Source organism: Frankliniella occidentalis, unplaced genomic scaffold, assembly GCF_000697945.3.
Source record: "Frankliniella occidentalis isolate FOCC.00 unplaced genomic scaffold, Focc_3.1 Scaffold6, whole genome shotgun sequence".
NCBI classification, from domain to species: Eukaryota; Metazoa; Arthropoda; class Insecta; order Thysanoptera; family Thripidae; genus Frankliniella; species Frankliniella occidentalis.
In genome coordinates, this window is record NW_026267136.1 from 1615718 (window position 1) to 1621808 (window position 6091).

The following is a 6091-nucleotide window of genomic DNA, read 5'->3' on the forward strand; positions in this document are numbered from 1 at the left end:
GGGGGGGGGGGAAGAAAGGAGCAAACGCAAAATGTTGTGCCATGTATCGTGCGCGCGCTTTGAGTAGACGACCCTCCCTCTCCTCCCTCTCTGCTTGTAGCGTGCGTGTGCGCGTGAACGAGAACGAGAGAGAGAGGGAGAGAGAGAGAGAGAGAGAGAGAGAGAGAGAGAACAAGAGAACGAGAACGGAAAGGGATGGTGTTCGCGTTTGTGCGTGTTTCGTACTCCGAGCCGTGGGTTGTGCTTATTTGCACGGGTAATACGCCCCCTTCCCCACCCGTGCGTGCGTGCGTGCGTGCGTGTTTGAGGTGGGGCGAGCGGCTCTCTGACGGACGGGCACGCATTTATTTGGGTACAAAAGGCTTCGCGATCGCTCTTCCTTACGCCTTCCTTTGCCCGGCGGTGCCCCGCGGCCCTCGCGGTTGGAGCGGAGCGTCTCAATGATGGATGACTCGCTACACACCTTTGCTCACCTCAACCTTATCGCGGCGACGACCTTGTTGCCCGCCATATTTTCAAACTGCCTTTTCTGCTATACTTTGGTGACGCGCTCGTCTTATCGCTTTTCCGTATGGCGGGGGAGGGGGGGGGGGCAATTTTTCCTCATATGAAACGGTGTAAGCACGCACTTCCGGATATGCGCGTGGGTTTACTTCCGGCCGTATCGTGGCTGAGCGAGGAGAGAGAGAGAGAGAGAGAGAGAGAGAGAGAGAGAAACACCCGGGATGGGGATTACAGATCCTGTGGCAGAGAGGTGGTTTAGAACCGGCAAAGACGAGCTTGGCTGAAGAGGTAGTTTCCAAGTTCTGTAGGGTGCGCAGCGCAGCTCGGCCTTGAGTCGAGGGCTACCTCTGCTTTACTTTGTCACATTAACGACTTTTCTCTCGCTCTCTCTATCCCTCTCTCTCTTCCCTCTTTGGCATTCTCTCGCTGTATTCTCTTTTGCAGGCGCGGTGCGTGAAAATAACGCGCCCTATATACTGCAAATACGTTTAGAGTCGGCGACTCTTTCGGCGGTGGCTGGCGCGTGGCGTAGCCAGCTGTACGTTGGCGCGAGTCGTGCAAGTGCGCTGGCGCTGTCGAGTTAGAGAGAGAGAGAGAGAGAGAGAGAGAGAGGGGGAGAGAGAGAGCGGAAGGCGCACGTCGAGTTCCGTATTTATGTAAGCCCTCTGCTGAATTCGCGCGCGCGGCGAAAAGAAGGTAGTGGCCCCGGGCTGGTCGCAGAGAGAGGGGGATGAAGAGGAAGGGAAGGGGGAGGGCCCAGTGGGGCAGCGCACGCTGGCGGGCTGGCTTGTGGGGCCTTACTCCGGGGGTAAGGAGGAGAGAAACATGTGGGAGCAAAGAGACGGCTACCGTGCAAAAATCGATTTCAAGTTGAACGTGGCTCCTCTGGGGCTCTCTGCCGACGGTGTGCCCGGGCCCGCCCGGCCCGCCAGGGGCTCCCGCGCCTCGCCACGCGTTGGAGTAGCGTGGCAGCGTAGCGTATGCCCGTCCAAGGTCTCTTAAATTGTTGATCAGCAAGTCGTGCTGCGGGGGTCGGGCAGGGCCGGGTTGGCACGGTGGTAGTTCCCGGTCCACCCCGCCCCGCCTCGCCCGGCCCTTCCTCGCCACGCCACGCCCCGCCCCGCCCACCGGACCTCAGCTTGGCCCCAGCAGGTGTCCTCCCGCACGCGTGCTGCCCTGCTGGGTGGCAAAGGTATTGCCGCAAAAATTTCTTTTTCTCACTTCCAAATAATTGTAAATAGACCAAGAGATATTCATTGCAGCAAGAAATATTTACTCGCCACCTCTGTGCGTAGTTTTACGAGGCTTATCTATCCTGCGGTCCTGTAGTGCCCCGTACTCCGCCCCCGCCCATTTTGCTCTCTTTTTCGTTATCACTCATGCGCTCTGACGAACAACTCGCCTTTTTTTTGATGGCCGGTTTTTCTCTTTTTTACTGGTTATTTTTTTGAGGGGGGGGGGGGGGTACTGCCCTGAGAATGAGAGTGACTGCAAACAAAAGAGGGCCGCGGCCCGGCGTTGTTCTGCGACACAATTCGGCCATTGTCCCTCAGTAGCATCATATTGCCGCCGCTGTCCATTGAAGGCCTTTTGCCCGACAGCGGAAAGGTTTGTTGAAAGAAAAAAAAAGGAAAAAGGAGGGGAAGGAAAACAACGCAAAGTTAAATAATAGTATTTTCCACTCTGAGACAACTCCGTATCACTGTTGGCTATTGTGCCCCCAGTGCCCCTGCTCCGGTCCCGACCGAGCCGACCCAGCGGCCAAACTGGTTTCCGCTCTTCCATGGCAGAAACTGTCGGCGTTTGCTGCTGATGCTGCTTTCGGCTTCGGGAGTGTTTTCGCCAGGATGGAAACGGAAGTAGAGTGATGGGAATATCGGTTTATCGGGCACTGTGTGTGTGTTTCGTATGTGTTTAAGTGTGTGACTGTGTGTGTCGCTTGCAACCTCAGGCTAATATAGGAAAATAAACGAGAAAACAAGTCACAGAAATAGATGCATTTTAACCGGATCGAACCTTTGCTGAAGAATCAAAATGTACTAATTATGTCCTAGGGGTTTGCATAAAAAATTTGGGGGGTGCTAAATTAAGTCGCTAAATCGCTAAACCATTAGTACATTTAAAAGGTGCGTTACTGCACCTATATTTTTCCAGTGTAAAATTCGATTCATACACCCACTTCTGGAATGTCTCTTCTTACCCATGCTCTCGCACTTAGTGTACTTCGTGAAAGATTACTGGCGCGGTTTCCTACGTGTCGTCTCTGTTTAACATTATTTTCATCATACGCTTCTCGCCCCTGGCAAAAGGGTTCAAATAACGGATGGCGTCTCTTTCAACTTTTTTGCTCGTAAATGAGGCTAACGAGCTCTTTCTTCCCACCTTATTTTGGCTTTTTATTTAAAGAATAATTGTAAACATTGCCAGGCAATCACAGACATCGGGACGCACAGCAGGACGCACAGCATTTTTAATATTAACTGTGATCATCATTGATCACATGTTTGCTACCCCAAATCTTTTCCTGTTTTTTTGTTTTTTTTTAGAGTATGCGGGTCTGGGCAAGCCCGACGGCAGGGCGGATAAATCAAAGTTGGTTTATTTTCTATAAAAGAGAGAAAGTGCGTAACATATAACGACTCTGAAATATGTAAAGTCAATAACTCCCCGGACGATGGAACGCGTAACGGGATACACGTTTGAAGAGGCGGGGATAATAGTCCATCAGAATTCGTAGGGATTCCATCAGCAATTTTTGCGTGACAGAGCGTCTATCGTTGTGTTTGTCTGAAACGAAGGGAAGAGACTCTCCAGGGACACGTCACTCGCCGCAAATGTGGCTAAAAGTCTTCTCGCGCAGGAAGCGAAAGTGCGCGGCCCGGGGCCTTTCTCTCCTCAATGACGTCATCAGTGATGTCACCAGATATGGAGGCATCTGTCAGGGCGGGGGGTAGAGAGGATGTTGGGGAAGGGCAGGGGAAGAGGGCAGGGAAAGGGGATCGAAGTGGTAGCATGTGGGGCGGGGGCCACCGCGGCGGGCGGGGTGACACGAAGGGTGGATAGCAATGGGGAGGAGAGAGAGGAAGAGCGGCAGGGAGGGAGAGAGAGAGAGAGAGAGAGAGAGAGAGAGAGAGGAAGAGAGGAAGAGAGGAAAGCAAGTGGAGCAGAGAGGGAGAGTTGGTGGAGGGGGTATAATGGGGATGGATGGAGATGAAGGTGGCGCCGCCTGGTGTTGGTGCGAGGAGGCTGGCCTGGCATTAATATATGGCTTAAGTGGTGGCCGCGCCGCCCCCACGCTGCCCCCGCCGCGCCGCCCCCACGCCGCCCCCGCGCCGCCCCCGAGCCGCCCCCGCGCCTCGCACCAAGTGAGCCATCGGCCTGTCGCCACCCGCGCGGTATGAAAATTTGAGCGGGCAGCAGCATTAGTAGCAGTAGCAGCTGCAGCAGCAGCCAGCCACAATTTAATTAATCTGAGCTTCTGTGCGTCCCGACCCCCTTGTACGTTACGGGTCCCCTCCACAAAGCTGGGCCCCCCGGCCCGCCCCATCCCCCACCCCTACCCCTCTCTCACACAGCGTCCTTATGCCTACCCTCCCTCTCGCTTGCTCTGTTGTGGGCCGTCGTATCCTAGAGATTTCTTGTCCTGCGCCCCCATCGAGGAGTCCGATGGCGTGCGATCGCCACTGCTCTGCGCTGCGGTAATGTGACTCCGCACCGCCCGTCTGCCCGGAGCGCCCGGTGGGTAGGCAGGCCCGGCGTGCAGCGGCGCACCGCGGGCTGGCCTACCCGCTCAACGGCAGGCGGGCTCTGGCCGTAGTGATTTTTTAAGTCGGAAATTTTTCGTAAAAAGAAAAAAAGAAAATTGAAAAAATCATAATTTTTGTAAATAGTTGTTGAAATTATTTAGAAAAAAATATAGTTAAATGCCGAAAAGAATGGACATTTTTCACGTGGATACTTTTTAGAAAATTAAAATCCTTTCGATGCCCTCGACGTGTGTAAACTGCCTCTGTGTGTGTCAATTGTTTCATTTTCGTGCTGAAACTCATCTCGTGTTGTATTTTTCGTCTGTTGCAGGCAACTGAACTAGACAGGTGAGCGTGGCTGTTGGTTGCACGAAGACTCTCTTCATCGGGTGCGAGTGGGCTGTCATCGTGTACCCACGGCCAGCAGAGCGCCGTGTTAGTAAGTGCACCGTCGTCCTTCTTGCTGTGCCCGCTCCCGCTCCCCTCTCCGCCAACCCCTGGCACATGCCAGACGTCCTGCGCGCCCCCAGTCCGGCTGGCCCCACCCCGCCCTTGAGACTCCAGTCTGTCCCAGCCATGACTTCCCTTTGAAGGGCTGCCGATAGTATTCTTTATTTTCCCCGCCCCCTCCCCCAACCCTTCGGCGTGACGTCGGGTATTTCTTTGGGCGCTGCTTGGGCCCACCACTCTACTCTGCCGAGGGAAGGGAAAACAATATGCTTGCCACAAGAATTGGTTTTGAGTTTCTCTCCCCCAGTGAAGCCAGCCATGCTGGGAGTCCCTTTCCATATTTTTTCACTTTTCCTTTCTAACCCCTATTTCTCTTCTTTCCTCCTCTCTCTGCCTCTTTCTTTCCCTCTTCCCCCATCCCTCTCTCCTCTCGTTCTCTCCCTCCTCCCTCGCATAGTCCTTCCCCTTTATTATGGTGTGATATGGCTGTACTTTTCCTCATTGCTTCTAACTCCTTTCGAGCGTGTGCCGCTGACGCCACCTGCCTGCTTCATATTATTGTTTGATGACTGAAGTGAGTGCGAGGAGAAGGCAGCGTTAGCAGCAATGTGTATGATGGCAGTAAAATGTTCACGTGAAATACACTGCCGAATTGACGATCGCAAAGCCATCCTCTGCTTGAATACAAAAACACATAGCCGTCCTTTTTTGATTAAAAATGGGTTTTCATATTTGTTAAAGGAGGGTTGTTAACGTTTTTCCTAATCCCGTCGCGCGAGCTTCATTGTCAGTCACCGACTTTATCTCTATGTTGTCCAGCCGAATTGTTGCCTGCAGCAGCATGGACGTGCTCGGCAAGCCAGCGCTGCGGGGTGTGGCGGGGCGGGGTTTGGTGGGGTGGGTGAGGCGGGGCACTGGACAGCTATAATGCCGGCAGGCCCCAGCGCCTTTGTTGTCTGAAGGTCATACGCTGTCACTGCCACACAGCCAAACGCGATGCGGCTGGAGCTGCTGGACTTAGTTGGGAGCTCCAGCGACAGCCAGGAAGACCACTGTAGCGTTTTTATGAGGCTCATATATTTTTTCGCTTCTTTTCGAAGTTGCACGTGTTTTTCAGTCGGCTCGTTTGAAACCGACCCTCCGTCGACTGTGTATTTCTATTAATGGTGTCGTTGAGTGAGTTCGTGTGGAGTGTTTGAGTGTGAGCGAAAGTTTGATAGAAATAATTGAAATTCAGAATTATTTACTGTCAATGTAAAAGGACCAAAGAGAGGGGGGTGGGGGTGGGGTTGAGATGGAGAAATATGGAGAGAGAAGGGGGGATGGAGAGAGAGAGAGGATGCATGTCGGCGGGAAAGTTGTGGCGTTATTCAAGTCGCTGACGCAGATCC

The 6091-nt window shown here is 53.5% G+C and overlaps 1 protein-coding gene across 2 annotated transcripts in view; it reads left to right on the forward strand.

The window, feature by feature from the left end:
* The window catches only part of LOC113218155 (complexin), a 251472-nt gene that overhangs the window by 14846 nt on the left and 230535 nt on the right, over nt 1–6091 (forward strand). For both annotated transcript variants that reach the window (XM_052272515.1, XM_052272516.1), the window contains one exon: nt 4582–4598. The gene's annotated coding sequence lies outside the window, so the exon portion shown is untranslated. Of the gene's footprint in view, nt 1–4581; nt 4599–6091 lie in introns of those variants that run through there.